We start from the raw sequence: 16940 nt of genomic DNA on the forward strand, positions 1-16940 counted from the left end.
GGATAGACCCAGCCTAAACCCAAGAAAAATAAAGGACAGGATAAGTTTTGGGTTGTCTATGATCTATCTCCCCTCTTCTTCACTGCAGACTCCCCACTATTTTCCAGCACAGACTCCTTTACAAAAACCCTCAGTCTGGAAACAACTTGTCTAAGTATGGAAAACCTTTTGTGGCTTGCGGGTATCCTTGCTCATATGCTCTAATATTATGCTCTAATATTAAAGGACATCCTCTTCTTATCTGGAAAGTGCATGGCCATGCTGGATTTATTCCAGTTCTGACAGAACATATGTAGCGATAACATTTATGTAGAAGTATAAAATTGTTTCAGTGGCTTTTGCCAGCTGAATGAACTCAAATTTCCAGAACATCTTGGGCGTTTCTTGGGTGCTATAATTCAAATCACAAAATCACAGAATGGTCTGGGTTGGAAGGGAGCTTAAAGATCATCTAGTTCCAACCCCCCTGCCATGGGCAGGGACACCTCCCACTAGACCAGGCTGCTCAAAGCCCCATCCAGCCTGGCCTTGAGCACTTAAATCCTAGCAATTAATGAGTAAAATTCAAGAAGGCTTGAATTTGCTTTCAACGAAGTCTCAAATGTTTAGAAACTTTTTCACAACAGTCAGTTTCCTAATGGCATAAAACTGATCTGGAAATCTCACAAGCACTGCCATTGCAAGGTCAGCAATTCAAGTCTGTGATGCCACAAACCCAATTCATGATATCTTGAGGGCTGCTCCTGACGGTAGAAAACGAAGATGGATACAAAAGAAAAAAAGCCTCTTTAGAGTTGAGCAGAAATAAATTTTCTCCATCTTTTATGAAAACAGTGGCCAGACAAAGCAGAGAGATACAAGAAGTGTCCCACCCAAGGGGAAAAACCTTCAGTCTGCATTCATATTTTTGTGGATACCAGAGAAACCAGGGATGAAACTTTATAGAAGTCCTAGAGACAGGAAAAACTTCTGTTATTTTTTTTTCACATTCTCAAACATAATCAGTGAGGAGAGACAATAATTCACAAATTCTGATATTTCTGGTGAATATGCTGAGCCTGCTGGAATTTACTTGGCTCTGACTTTCAGAACTGCTGCATTTTAACTTTGAGATGAAAGCTTGGATAGGTCATCAAGTAACCCAGACTGGTTCATCTGTTTTCCTCTACCCCCCTTCTTCATGAAAAACATTAAAGGTACACACTGTATGTAAGAAATCCAAATACCAGATACTACCGTGTACATCTGCAGAAATACAGGATTAACATCTCAGTGGCTCTTTTGGATCCTGGCTGAACTTCTTAGGAAGCAGAATTGCAAAATGTATTTGCGTCCTCCAGGAATGGCTTTGTGCTCGAGAGTCTGGGTGCTCCAGCTGCTGTCTTTGGGGAGCACAGGCAAAAGTGCAGCTTAGTCTGGGGACTACATCACCACCTTAGATGGTTCGCTCTCTAAGGCAGGCGTACGATATGAAGGTATTATTCTTTTGTGGAGATTATGCTTTTTGTGAAGAGGAAATTGTTTCATAGAGTTGACTTATGTCTGGGAGGAGAAGCCTCACCAGTTTTGCGATCATTTCCAGAAGCAGTGTCCCTGAAGATGGCACATTTGGAAATTACATTATTTCATACTGCTGCATAGCAGCAATTGGCACCCCAGTCTATCAAAGATGCTACTTGAGCAATACAAAACATTAGCCAACAGCCACAAGGAGAAAAAGATTTCTTTCCTATCCCAAAATATACCTCTGCAGAGTACCTGTTGTATTGCATTTAATCTAATTTACTACAGGGGAGATGAACACCCTCCTCGCAACCACGCTATTTTTTAAAAGAGATTGGTGATTCAGATGAATGGTGACTAAGCCACTGACAAATTTTCCCAGTTAGCTTGTGTGTATAAAAAGACGCTTTCCTGGAATGTATCATCTGCAGATACCACTATCTTGTTGGAGTGAATGGGGGTTTTCCACTCAAACAACATTACTTTTTTTATCATTTAAAAATATATGCGTATGAAGCTCTTGGCACATTTCAAGGAGGTATCAGGTCATACCGTAGAGACAAACAGAGAGAATGCAAAATAGGTATTGTACATGACCGCTGGCAGAAACTGCTTGTTTAATTTACTTTAGATGAACTGAATGTATCTTCTGAAAGGATAAACAGAGGTACCTTCCAATGAACAGAAAAGCAGAATCATCCCACATTCTGGGTGTTAGTCTGCAACTCCAAAGATGCAGTTGAAGTTGCTTGCTCCCTACAAACTGCTGCCTTTGGCAAGTACAGTACTACGCCTATGAACTAGAGATGACGCTACCGCCTTCTACAGCCGTTCTTGCCTGTAAGCTGCCAGCTAATATAGCAGAATAAGGAGGGCAGAAGGTGCGTTCTTAATTTACACCAGCAGAGGAAAAGAAATTAAATAGGTGAAGTAAGCTAAACTGGAAATGAAGTTAAGGAACAACTATTACAGTCTCTTGAGTGGGGCTCTTAATTCTGCTATAGCTCCTTTGGAAAATTCCTTCTAGAGACCATAGCAGAAGCTCCTGGTCATGACATTCATCAGGATGTAAGTTTGGAAAAATAACAATCCTGGCAGTTCGCTAGTGGGTTTGTCTGGTCCTGAAAAACTGATTTCCTGGGAAGTTATTTTTTAAAGTCTACCTGTAGTTCTGTCTGGTTTGTCTGATGATTTACAAGCTAGATATCCTATTTTCTTGCCATGGTGAGAACGAGTCCTACAGAGAACAGACTAGCACTTGTCCTTGTCTTCACCTTGTTTTTAAAATCTCCCAGCTTGTGTCAGTGAAAGTTGTTACACATTTAATTAGATATTTTGGCTGATGCAGAGTTAGAGACAGTTCGGTAAATAATTCGTCTATTATTTCCATCCTCGTAAGTCAATAACGAAAACGATGCCACTCACCAGACAGCCTATGCAAATAGATGTGTATATGATAGACTGCAGCTGAATTTGCTGGCATCTAATAAGTGTTTAATTGCTCTGGAGCGCTACTAAAAAAAGCAATATTATTAGGACTTTTTCCTCGCAAATTGGTTTTAAAAGCATACGGTCAGTGTTGTATAATCGTAGTCTTATAATTAAAACTAAATAGGTTAGAAATTATAAGGCAGAAGCAAATAAATGCTCAACAGCAGGTATACATATGGCTCAACACGGATCCGTGTGTGGTGAGGGGCGTTTGTGCACAGGGCTGAACGTTGTGCTCAAGTCCTATGCCTGCTATGGAATACCATTACGGCTTAGGAGGAACTGTGGTTATCTGAGGAGGCCTCAGGGAAATGAATTCTTTGCTGGGGCTGGCATGAGTATAAATTAACCAATTAAGGCACCTGTATCAATATAAGCATCCTGACTCATTGTTTAATGGGATAATTGGAATTCTGTAGAGGAAATAAAGTTGATTACAAGGATCAAACAGAGTGAAAGCTCTCTAAGCATTTGTCTCTTGCTTGTGACAAGCTGTAGCTTAGGGGCCAGTGAATCTGTTATGAGGCTGCTCATGTGGAACAAACAGCAATATGGGCAGTGAAAGATCAGATCATTACTTTTTTATGCTCACAACAAAATTGTGGGCAGACTTGTCTACAAAGAAATAGACAAAGCTCTATATGTTTAGGAATAAACATGAAGTCTGTCTTCCAACTTTTTGTATCTGAATTCCCAGAGCACCCTAGTTTTACCTGATTAATTTTTCTTAATACAATGCAATTCAGCAGATGATTTCTCCTATCACTTTACATGCATCTATAAAATAGTTTGCAAGACAATTACAATCCTAAGTACGTATAGGCGTCTAATCCTTGGCTTTGATGGGTAGATTTGCCCATCAAAGCGTATGATGAACAGCTGGTGGAGAAGAAAAAATAAAAGAGATGAAGGGCTAGTTGGGTTCTTGAATCCAAGGAGGTATGAAGTGGATGATTTACTCTCTATAAACATAAGACAGACTGATCTCCAGAGGGAAGAACGGAAGGGAAATTCACCTTATTTTCAGGAAGCCATCTTTCACAAAAGGTCAGCAGGACTTTCACCAGAGTACGCTTGAAGAAGAAAAGGAAATGGCATCTGCGCTTCTTGTGTCCAAATGTATGCTCTCCTTTGAAGGATTTGAAATATTTTTGGCCAACGGAAACTGAGGCATACTTAGCTTCTCTTTCATGTTTCTGAAAAGTAAGATTATTTGGGAAAAAAAAAAAGAAAATCAAGTAAAATAAAAGACCTAGTATTATCTCTTCTTCATGTGTCAGATGAAAGTTTTGGGTGCACCAGACGCCATATTTTATCTGGGATATCCACAGAGAAACAATAAAGAACATCTAACTCTCTCTTCATTTATTCCCATTCTCCTGCTGGTTTTTTATTGTTGGCTTTTTTTTCTCTTGAATCTGGCAGCCACCATTGGAGATGGAGTTAGACTGAAACCAGTTCCTAAAAAAAGGAAGGTATGGTATCCACTACTAAATACAGTTATACAGTAGCCAGAGTCCAAATATGCTTGGACTTGATGATCTTACAGGTCTTTTCCAACTTAAATGATTTTATGATTCTACGAATTTGGTACATACTGTCTTGGGAACTACTGACTGTGCTCAGGGATGGCATTAGACCCAGGAGGCTCCTCCAAAAAGGCTGAGGCTCAAGCCTGGGCCCGTCCTCATCTCTCACCCTGCACAGGATAAGTTGCAGCACTACTTGATCCAGCCTGTGGAAAACTTGGACAACTGCCCTGCCTGCCTGCAAACCCACCTCTGCACTCAGGCAATTTGTCATTGAACAATTTCGCTAGTATTTGGTCAGCATGTTTTTCTGCAGTCGGCCCCTGTGATGCAGTGTGTTTCTCCCTAAAATCTATACTAAACTATTGCTCTCCACGTTCAGAAATCGTATTTGCAGAATGAAAGATCTTACTCCCACGTTAACCTTCTCTAGCGTGGTATTCTCCAAAATAAGGGAAAAAAACTGTGATCCCTTGAAGTTTTTATCTATAATACAGATATATTTTTTATATACATATATACAATATATATATATTATATGTAAAATAATATTCCACATACTTGGAAGTAGAGTAATGAGTAGAAACACTCAACTGAAATATACTGGAAAACATGGAAATCTGAACGCTCGTACTTTACACTGCATTTCCTTACACTTCCCCGTATTTACACTGCATTGTTTACTTTTCAATTCCACACCCTACTCTTTTGGGGACAAGGATCTCTAGAAGACTGCAGCTGTAATGCGCCATATCTCTCAGGATGTATTTCTTCCATGTGGTGTAGTCCAAGAATCCTATACTTCAACGTGGGAACTGCATCAGCAGCCGGGAAACATGAAATAGAATAAGGACCAGTACTATAACTCTCTTTAGGCTACAGGTATTCTCTTCCATTTCAGGAATGTAAAAATATTTTATTTTGATTGAAGATGTCAAACATTTCTGTTCCAATTTAAAGGAACTCTGACATTTCAACATTTTGTCTGATTTTACATCAAAACCAAATATGAAAAGGGATGGAAATTCTCAGTTTCATAATAACTGACACTACCTAGGACACACAGCACACCACAGCGTTGTTGAAACTAACAATAAAATAAATAAAAATATTCCGTAAGCTCCAGAACACAAGATGAAATATTTACCTTTATTCTCCATAATGAGAGTCTATCCCCCTTAGCAAATTTCTATGATAAACATTGCCCTTTCGGGATCCGATGATTTTTGCAAATTGTACAAAATGAAACCAACGATTCTTCCTCAGAATTACACGCACAGAAATAAAGTGTGTGTGTGGGTGATGGAAACCGAGGACATGCAGAAATTTTTTAAATGAAACCACATTGAATGTGCGTTAGGATCCCTCTGTAGAATAAAATCGGAAGAACAATCACATTAGGAGAAAAGGGTGATGAAAAAATATGCACTTTTTACAGGCACGCAAGAAAGTTAGTGTCTCAGCACATACTGGATTCTGCTTTGAAATTCTTTTTATTGACCTGAAGCTTAAGCGAGTGAGATGACTCAAGGGTAATTGACAGGAGAGAGAGAAAGAAGTGAGATATTGTCGTATGTGCCCTGAGCTGTTTTCTAACCACAAAACCCTCCCATACATTATGTAAATGTATGCAGAACTCTTGTAATTAAATATTACAGATAAATCCTTGCTGAATACAACTATCGTGGCTTTCAGATATGCCTGTTCTGGAAAATCTCACCAAAAACCCCCCCGCCGCATCACAATAAAAAGAATGTATTCTGCTCTTGGCATTTCATACAGTGTAAGGTAAAGCATACTCTACGTTGCCGCTTGCAGCAACAAAGCCAACAAGAGCAGCATGTGATTAGGACTCTGAAATCTCTCTCTATCTGAGATTGCTTTCTGAAATCAAATTCAGGCAGAGAGAAAAGGAGAGGCAAACAAGTTTACCCCAGCTCTGCAATAGTAAGTAATCAAGAGAACTACTTGAGGAACATTAAGTGAAGCACCAGATTCTTCAAATAATATGATAATTGAAACATGGGTGTTGAATATCCAATTATCTGCAGATCTGTCTTCTCTCAGAGAATGGAAAAGGCACAGAAGGGTTAGCCTGCGGTGAACGACACTGCAGGGGGAAAAAAAGAGCCAGTCTGTGAACTAGAGGACAAATCTCGCTCAACCTAAACTCTGTCATCAGCTATGTTGAACAGGCAGCCTTTTCAAATACATGACAAATGACACTGCTATTCATAGAGCAGGCATAACGCAGGTTGCCACGCTGTAAATTGTTACCAATACTGCCCCAGGGACCGAGAGATGTTATGTATTCAGCGGCAGAGCACCACAGACCGAAGGTGTGCTCAAGTGGAAATTACAGCCAATACAGTAAGAATTATCTAACAGTTATGTGTAACTAACCTTTACAGTTTGTTGCAAAAAAAATATGAACGTCTTGGCTTTCGGCATCTCTCTTTGCAGTTGCACTGCATTTCAGGAAATGAGAAGCCTTTCATCTCCGGCTATAAGGCAGTAATGTTTTGTTTTGATGTCAGGCCGGGGGAGCAGATTCATCCAAACACTTCACGTCAGCCCCTGATTTGCACAGCTACAGAGAAAGGGTGCACTTTCAGCCCATTTATAACCCCCGACTGTCTTTTAAAATGTATTTTAAGAAGGGCACAGGTTCACAAACCAATCAGTTCAAGAAAGCTGTATGCATAAAAAAAAAAAAGGTGGGTAATTCTCTTCTGGCTTCTTCATGCAGCTTCATGGGGAATCTTGGCTTCAGGCCAAACAAGTGCAAAAGCAAAGCTTTATCCCCTCAGCATTTTAGCGAAGTGCACATAATACATCATTAAGGAAATTAGTGTTGTAACAGGTTTCAACTGATCCATCTTGGGAAGTCAAATGAGAACTAAAAATAGATCCTGTTTTCACTTTCCCCTGAGCAACAAAGTGATTTGAAATCCTCCTTTGCCACAGGAAACAAACAAATTAAAAAAACCCAAAATTGGCAACTATTCAGTAAATATACGTGCTTATTCAGTATTTAAATTCAGGACCCAAGGAACTGTTTATTAGAGAGGGCCAATCAACACGCCTAGCAATGGTAGGAAATGGTAGTTTCCTCCAAGAAAACCCCTTCCTCTGTAGGCAGATGCTCTGTGGCATTTACAAAGGAAAACTCAGCTTGCAGGGTGCAACGCTTGTCAAAAATACCTCTGCAGAGAGGTGCAGAACACCTAAAGAGCCATGTACCGTAAGTATACCTATGTTTTAAGGGACAGGCAAAGTATAGGTGATGATATGAGCAGATACTTATGGGAATAAACAGCACAGTACAGTCTAAACGGTACAGATTGTAACTTCAACTTGAATTATGAAAAGGGGGGAAAAAAAACCCTTGGAAAATTCCTGCAGAATAGTATGGCCATCAACTCACTAATAAACACAGCAAGCATTTCAAAGCAGAAGAGCCCTAACCTTTATTGCCTTTAGGTTCGATAGGATTATATGCAGTTTCTCAAGTAACTGCTACTGGAGCTGTCAGAGATCAGTAATTGTATTTTCACCAATGGAAAGAAGCTGGTCTCACTTGAAAGTTTAGTACTTCCTTAAAATATTTATGTAATAAAAGGGGTCCCTGGCAAAGAAATCTAGATACGTTGAATGAGAGGACAACAAGAAAAAAAAAGTAGCTAAGCATTAAGCTCCATTTTTAGTACATACTTTTTCCAAAAGCATAGTAACAAGGTATATGATTTCATAAAAACAGTTGAGATCAAATCCCTGAAAGAAGATTTCTGTTTCACTGAATGTACTTGACTAGCAGAAACCAGACTGTCCCTAAAAACACATGCATGTTAAATTATTTTTCTTAATGCCCGTTAGTAGAATTGGCACCAAGTCACTAAAATTAATCGCTTTTTGTATCAGTGTTGCTAATGCAAGCATGACGTTCTGCTTGCTTTTCCAAAGGTCATGTCTATGATACTCATCATTAGTGGCAGTTTCTCTACGTTTAAGGAGACAGCATGGTTATCACGACATCGAGCTAATTACGATTAGCTTGAAGGAAGCAAAGGATCCCTTCATCTCCAACTCTGTAGGACAAAAGGAAGAGGGAGAACAAGGTAAATATTAATAACATTTTATATAAAAAGGTCTTGATTTTGTTCTGCTCATTTGGAATGATATGTGAAGAAAGTGAGAGGAGAGAAAGGGAAAGTATTTCCTGGCTCCTTAGAAGAATAACAAATAGGTTGTTAATTGGCAAGTGCTTAAATGGCTGGTTCTAATCAGGGTAAATGGGCTTGTTTTTCCAACACTGGGTCTCACATCAAAACAGCAAGAAACAATTGAAAAATCTCTGCTGAAGAAAGCAAGAGGAAGTGGGTTGTCACCAGCTGTTCAAAGACAAGATCCTGCAACAAATGTGTAGCAGCAGATGCCATGTGAAGCACAGGGAATGTAAATGTATATGAGTCATCCCATAAGCTTAGGGGGGGAAAAAGCTGCAGGCCAGATCCTGGGGGAAAATACTTTTGTGGCTTTAACCATTTCTCCGCTTGCTTTGTACTTTCTTTGAGTACACAGTATATATTTTTTTTTTGAAGAACGTGTCCTTAAGCCCTGTTAAAGAGCCACCAGCACCAGGAAAGTTTCCTACAGAGATATTATGCTTTAGGCCTATCACATCAAAAAGGAGATGATCCAGCATCCTTGTCTGTCCATGAGGGAAAGTAGTTTAAAACAGTTTCCCTCTTCCTCTCTCCTTTTAGACTAGACTAGACTAGAATATTTCTTTTGGAAGGGACTTACAATGATCGTCTAGTCCGGCTGCCATTTGGGCTCGTGGTAACAATAAAAATTGTTAAAAGGATAATTTTTATAATTTGCAACATTTAACTGATTTGTTTTCCAACATAGCTTCATAAATAAATAAATTTGCACACTGTGAAAAAAACCAGAAAATTGGTGTAATGGCACAAATAGAAGAACTATGCCCTGCGTCCCACAGTGATAACCCCAGGGAGCCCATCTCAGGAAGGGTGTCCCTGGGCCAGGGAGTGAGTCCTTCTAACAGTTAAAGTACGATGGAACTTGAACTGCTGGTGACAGCAGGATGCATTCCAGGAGATTGCAGTAAAATCTTGTTTCTCTAAAAGAAATAGCAAGAAAGAGAGAGAGGGAGGAGTCCCAGACTCAGCTCCTGCCGTGGCTGTCCCAGCTATCCATATCTCAGCACTCTTATGCTCTAGTCATTATGAAATACACACGGATTTACGCAATCCCATAATCTTATAACAAAATAGGTCATCTAGGATTATCAAATTAATTGCAAAATTATCATCTTCTTTTTCCCCAGCAACACCAAGCACTCACGTAAGGAGGAAAAAAGAAGCATCAGCAGGAGACTCTGCATAGAGGTGGATCTACATTTGGAACCCATTTTTATGTCTTGTGCTACTGTGTTCCACCGTGACAGATCCCAAGGATTCCCTCCTGCCAGTCACCCTTGAGGCAGCCATACCTGATTTCTCCACCAAATTCACACTGCTTGACAAATCACAAACAAGGAGAGGCTTTACGGTGGTTGAGCTCTGGGTGGTTTTTTTTGCACTTCCAAGATGAACTGCAGGGCTGACTGGAAAACATTGATTTCATTTTGTGAAAATGTGTTCATCTTTTGATAATAGAGTCTTTCTTGGTTTAAAAAAAAAACACAACCAAACAACAAAAAAGAGAGAGGGTGAGGAGGAAGGGCCCTCAATAGCCAGTGATGTAGACATGTGGAGATTCACCTGTGACACAAGGGACACTGAGTGAGTATCAGCCCAGCGGGAAAACCATTATGCTCTGAGTTGCAGAGGGTCATGACTTTCAGACTCCTGCAGGGTGATCCCATGAGCCTGGCTGCAGCAGGGCTTCACGTTGAACTTCTCCCACATAATCCTGGGGAATCCATCAGTAGTCAGGGGGAGGCATACAAGGTTATAGTTTCCGTTGAGCTAATTTATTTACTTTTTAAGAAACCAAAAAACCAAACACGTTTGTACCTGGTCACAGGAAGAAGACTTGAGGACTGAGCTTTGCCATATCTCGTTGCAGAGCACAGGCAGAGGCCAAGCATTAATAAGTCCTTCTTCTCTACCTGGACAAATTAAAAGGGAAAGGAATGAAATGAGCTCCTACTGCCCTTCATCCTTTGCTTGTCAGACAAGCAATTGAAAGAAACTGCTAGTGACGTTAGACATGACTCGAGCCAGATTTTTCTGCAGGCCCATGATGTGGTCGCTGCTCTGATCGTATTTCCCATGGGTCCCACCATGGGAAGGGATGGGGCAGCATGATGGGGGAGCCTGACAGCACCCACGCTTGTTCCTCAGACCTGGGAGGTAAATAAATTGTGAGATGACCAAATCTATGGCTCACAGTGTTTTGTTCTTCAGTGATGAAACCAGACTGCAAAGCAGTTATTGTATTTCCAAGGGAGGGGAAATCTAGCCTGGCTTGGTTTTGTCATAAGTGATAGATTTTATATTGTGCTTATGTACTTCTCCTAATCAAATTGGCATGTTGGTTCAAAATCAACCTTGCAAAAAAACTCTCATTTTCTTACCCATTTTGCTTTATTTATCACCTGGATTTACCAGGTTGTGAGATGATTTTTGGTTTTTTTTTTTAATTCTCTGACTAGGCCCATTTCTGCTTAGCTTATAAAAATTGAAACATCCGTAGCCCAAGGTTGCAAAAGCAATGAATATTTATAATCCTATCTTCCCAGCACACTCAGAGGTGTCTCACAGCATGACTTCACATTAGGAATGTCCCACCTGTGGGGATCATTCAAAAAAACACAGATTACAAGTCTGTACAACATAGAACAAGGTCAATACCCAAATTATGGGAATTATCACCTTAAAAAAGGTTGCATATCTGATGATGCACTGCACCAACACTGATTTATAGTATTATACTAGCACGACTCTCCCCTGTGAAGATAGTATTTCAGCTATTAAGTTATGACAGTATTTCCTGGCTCTTGTTCTGAGCCTTCACATGAATAAGCCGCAAACCGCATAATGCACTCCTCTCACTGTTTACAAAGGTATCCCCTATCTCCAACAGCAAAGAACAGCTAGGTTTCTCACCTAGCACTGGAGCACAGGGAAATATTACAGTGTAAAGAACACAGTGACCGGTGACAAGTCACATGCTGGACTCCAGTAATGAGAGTTGCTTAGAAAATACAGCAAGTGAAACTGCGTGACCCTGCAGGTATCTTCTGGTACTCCATTGCAGATATATTTCCTTTCCTAGACTGAGGCCAGACTTAAGAAAACCGACTCGCACCCCTCCGCCTCCAAAAATGCAAGTAAAACAACATTAATTCAGATGAGTTTCCTATTCAAGACAGAGCTATGAGGGGAAGAGTCAGTTTTAACGCTTGGCAGGCAAACACGGTTCCTTCCATTTTGCAGACAGGAAATTAAGGTGCAGCAGCAGCACTGGAATTAGAAACTATCTAGAGGCCATTTTAGGCCAAGAAAGTTTTGCCATTGATTTTAATGCACCAAGATATAATGTATCCTCTAGTAACCTGCCCTTTCCTATTTTCCCCAAACTTAGGGTGAACCATTAAATTGATGCTTGCCCTGTAAATCCCATAAGCTATTAATGTAGTTCCCTTAGCTGGAAGATAGATTAATGACCCGAAACTACTGTAAAATATTTGCTACTTCAGTGCAAATTAATATCATATTTTATCCTCATTTTATATCCACATCCAGCACTTCCTTCTGCAAAGGATACCAGAAGGAGCTGGACTTTTAAATGCCAAAGTTCTAAATCTTATCTTAAAATTTATAATAAAACTTTTTAACATATGAGTTTTAAATATCTGCGTTTCCATTTTTTATAGTTCTCTCACTTCAGTTTTTTCTGCTAAGAACAAAGAAAAATTTTAAAACTCAGATGTGTTTAGGAGTTTTTTTTAAATACTATTAGTTTTAAAAATGCTTTACGTTTTTCAGGACTCCACTCTTCTACATAGTCCGTAGCTTGGGCTAAGACTAAAAATGAATTTTTTCCATTTTACTCAGGTTTAACTTCTCAGTTTTAAGGTAGGTAGTTTTAAAGTTTCTAGGTATTGTGTTCTATCCTGCAAATCTTTTTTGTCCACAGTCTCCTACCTTTTTTTTAAAATTTTTTATTAAAATATCAATTCTTCTTCCACTGCCTAAATCAACATAGTTCGCTAAACACATTTCTCTGGTATTGGATGCAATTTCTTGAGAAAAAAAAAAAAAAAGAAAACATTAAAATGGCTGAATGCCTAAGAAACATGTTCTGTCATAGAAAACTCTGGTCAAGTCTCCTTTCTGTCAGAACTAAAACTTAAGGCAAGGTCTCCATACCTCAGGTGAGTACAGCAGGGTATTAGGTTTTCTGTTGGTGGTGTTTAGGGGAAATAATGGAAGTGGCAGTGGGGGAAAAGGTAAAGGTTTTCTGTCACTGTTCCTTCTTGACAGCACTTTTCAAAAGCTTGATCTTTATTTGTAAACAGTAAAAACGGGTTGAAACTTAGAATCATAGAATCATAGGGTTGGAAGGGACCTCTGGAGATCATCTAGTCCAACCCCTCTGCCAGAGCAGGGTCACCCAGAGCAGGTTGCACAGGAACGCGTCCAGGTGGGTTTTGAATGTCTCCAGAGACGGAGACTCCACCACCTCCCTGGGCAGCCTGTGCCAGTGCTCTGCCACCCTCACAGTAAAGAAGTTCCTCCTCATGTTTAGGTGGAACTTCCTATGCTCAAGTTTGTGCCCATTACCTCTTGTCCTGTCCCCGGGCTCCACTGAAAAGAGCCTGGCCCCATCCTCCTGACACCCACCCTTTAAGTATTTATAAGCATTGATAAGATCCCCCCTCAGTCGTCTTTTTTCCAGACTGAAGAGACCCAAATCCTTCATAAGAGAGGTGTTCGAGTCCCTTAATCATCTTGGTAGCTCTCTGCTGCACCCTCTCCAGCAGTTCCCTGTCCTTCTTGAGCTGGGGAGCCCAGAACTGGACACAGTACTCCAGGTGCAGCCTCACCAAGGCAGAGTAGAGGGGGAGGATGACCTCCCTCGACCTGCTGGCCACACTCTTCTTGATGCATCCCAGGATGCCATTGGCCTTCTTGGCCACAAGGGCACATTGCTGGCCCATGGTCATGCTGTTGTCCACCAGGACTCCCAGGTCTCTTTCCACAGAGCTGCTCTCCAGCAGGTCAGCCCCCAACCTGTATCAGTGCAGAGGGTTATTCCTCCCCAGGTGCAGCACCCTACACTTGCCCTTACTGCATTTCATAATGTTCCTTCCAACTTCCAACTTCTAGGAAAATTTCACTTTCCTTCTACACTTTGGGCCCTCAAAATTAAACAAAAAAAGTAAAAGTGTTATGAAAATCACAGAAAACAAACAGCAGTTTGGAATGAAACTATGCAATTTATTTTCTGCTCTATATTTGCTGTTATTATAATTTATGAAGAAAACATAGCCGCTTTACAAAGGCTTTATTGTTGAATCCTGATGCTCTGTTTTGGCACCAGCATTAGGTACCAAATCACAAGGTAAGTTGAACACAGACTTGCAACCACATTCACTTACACTTGATCAAGCTGTCTTGTAAACCTCATTAGTTGTTATTGGGGATTGTTTTGGCCAAAACACTTTTTGGGAGCACATTTCAGACACTCACCTCTCTCTTTATTAGAAACATCCTTCACATCCAGTCTAAATATATTTGTGGCAAATTTATCCCTATTTGCTCTTGTGTCAACATTTTCCGCTTATTACTTTGTGGTTAGAGTACAGGCAGCAAGCATGTGTCCTTCAGCATCTCTTTGGCCAAACTGAGGAGGTCAAGCTTTAAAAGAAAAGGGAAAGGACAATGTGCCTGACTACAGCTCCTTTGGTTTAACTCTGTTTTTCTTAAAGGCAGGTGACCAGAACAACACACGGTAATCCAAAACCACGGCCAACAATATCAGTGAGACCTCCTTCTCTCTCCTGCAGTACACCATTCAGCACATCCAGAGAATCTCATTAATCACTTTCATGGCTGCATGACATTTGTAGTTAGTAATCAACCTGTTACTTGCTACCATGCACCTGCCTTTCTCCACTTATAATCTCCAGACAATAAACTCCTAACCTCAAAGGAAGCATTTTTGATATTAGTCTCCAAAGGCATTCCCGGAGCTTTATCATCAGGTTTCAACTGCCCTGTTCCTTAGGGTCTTTTGACCCCTCTGACACACAGTCATCCCCTGCATAAACAAGTTTCATCAGCAAACTAATGTCATTCTTTCTGGAGATGTTAGTGAGATATTAAGGAAGCTCATCTTTCTGTTCTCTGATGTCCTGGTGGCACATCTGTCAAGAGGTCCTGGCCATGCAAATTCTAGTTTGCCTGCTTTTGGTATATATATATATATCTCGAATCCTACACCCCTGCCCTCCAGATCATCATACCTTCTCTCTTGGTCCCTATATGGTCCCTTTTACTCCTCAAGTAGTCGCTCCTGACTGTAGAAGTTGTATCTGCTCCCTTTGCCAGGCTAGTGGTTCTTCCTTCCCCTCCTGCCACCCCATTTCCCAATTCTGCTCTTTTTCTTTGTGCTTCAAAGCAGCTGATGCGCTCCAGAGTCCTCTCTCCTCTACTAGCCAGTGTCTTCTCTGTCTTTGTTTGCATGTTCCTGTGGATTGTCCTTTCTGTCTGTGGATCAACCTGCCACATCTTCCTGTTTAACAAGGGTCTCCAAGTCTTCCTACCTTATCAGCTTTCCCACATGATTTCTTCAGTGGTCACCCGAATGCCGTTATTTGTGTGACCGTGCTGTTAGTTCTTCTCCCTTCCAGTTTGTGAAGGTACACTGGCAGATGAGGTTTAGCTCAATGAACTGACTGTGAGAAATTACTGGACATGGCAGAAATCAGAGTGAGCAAGTAACAGGCGTTTTGGATAATGCTGTGAAGAATGACCGAATTTCACAGGTGGTTAAGGCGGAGTGATGTGAAGATGGACAAATCTCACGGATAATGGAGGGGAGAACTGGGGACATTTCAAAGAGTGAAACCTTGCTAGGCCTCCAGGGACTGGTAAATGATGGGCTAGGTAACCCTATGAGAAACCCCAAGTTTAGACACAGAGGTAGCAAAAGTGAGACCTGTGGGAAAAAAGTAATCAGGGCGGGTTTTGATTTGAGAGGAGACAATGGTGGAGAACGAGAGGTGATCAAGGTGAATGGGAGAACAGGCATGGTAAATGGAGAGGAAGGGGACAAAAGGGAGCAGCTGAGTTGCTGGTCAGTATGCTTGAACCCTGTGCCTGGTCGCCGCAATTCATCCTATCTTCTCATTCAGCTCTCTTCCTAACTATTTTCTGTGTAAGGATTTGGCTTTGCCTAACACAGGAATTATTGCACGGACCCTTCGTGTGAGAAATAGCTGCAATCAGGCATCTGCTGTTGGATGATGTATTGCCCACAGCTTCTGCATCCTGTCATCCTTGTTTGCTTCATTTTTGCCTTTGAAGTTAGGAAAGAGAGATAAAAGACTACGGAAGCAAGAGAGGTAGCAGTGTAGGGAACATGAAAAATTTCAGAACAACAAACTCCCCCATAAAATCCTATCCAGACACTGCTGTTTATTGTTATTGGTTCATTGGTGCCCAAGCTGCTAAGCTTTTTGGCAGGGAAAATCAGAACATACTGGACTCCACTCTGCTGTAGCCAGCATGCTTCCAGTACCCAACGTAATTAGTTTAATGCCAGCTCGAGTATCTCTGCACTGCAGCATTGCCATACTCTGTCTCAACAAGGAAGCTAGAGAGCTAAACAACTACACCTCCACCCAAAGCTTCCTCTTGTTCTTTTGTCCTAGAGGTAACCCTACAAGCAGCACTCACGAAAATAAATTAAAAAAAAATAATTCACAGTAGTATTGCCTCTGATATCTCAGTAACTCTAACTAATAATCTCAATAAATTAGATTTGAAGTCCCAGCAGAAGCTTTCACAAAAGCCACTGAGACCTAAGCTATCTTATAAAATACTGACAAGAGAAGAAAAAGGAAACTAACTAAACCAAAAAAATACATTCTTTAAGTTTCAAGCTTGATTTAATAATTGAAACATCACGTTCACTAGCATTACACGTGACATGCTGTGGCATGGCTTCTCTGATGTGCCAAACTCACAGACAACTCCCTGGTTCCGATGTTATTAGCCTGCTAACTGGCACTCGGTGTGTCTTAATTCTGCTGTTTCCAGGGAAAAATAAAGTCATGGCTATAAAACATGGTGTAGATACCCATGCATTGCACTTGTCTTTCCAACAGAGCCTTCCCAAATGATCAGTTTACAAAGGCCCACCCCATTTGGCTGG

At 40.8% G+C, this 16940-nt stretch overlaps 1 long non-coding RNA gene across 4 annotated transcripts in view; it reads right to left on the bottom strand.

Moving 5' to 3' along the window:
- Window positions 1-2987: 2987 nt before the first annotated feature.
- The window catches only part of LOC128904007 (uncharacterized), a 197039-nt gene continuing 183086 nt past the window's right edge, over window positions 2988-16940 (bottom strand). For all 4 annotated transcript variants that reach the window (XR_008464374.1, XR_008464356.1, XR_008464362.1 and 1 more), the window contains 4 exons: window positions 10042-10662; window positions 6927-8611; window positions 5671-5890; window positions 2988-4190 (listed from right to left, as the gene is read on the bottom strand). This is a non-coding gene — a long non-coding RNA (uncharacterized LOC128904007). The remainder of the gene's footprint in view (window positions 4191-5670; window positions 5891-6926; window positions 8612-10041; window positions 10663-16940) is intronic.

This window comes from Rissa tridactyla, chromosome 1 (genome assembly GCF_028500815.1).
Source record: "Rissa tridactyla isolate bRisTri1 chromosome 1, bRisTri1.patW.cur.20221130, whole genome shotgun sequence".
NCBI lineage: Eukaryota > Metazoa > Chordata > Aves > Charadriiformes > Laridae > Rissa > Rissa tridactyla.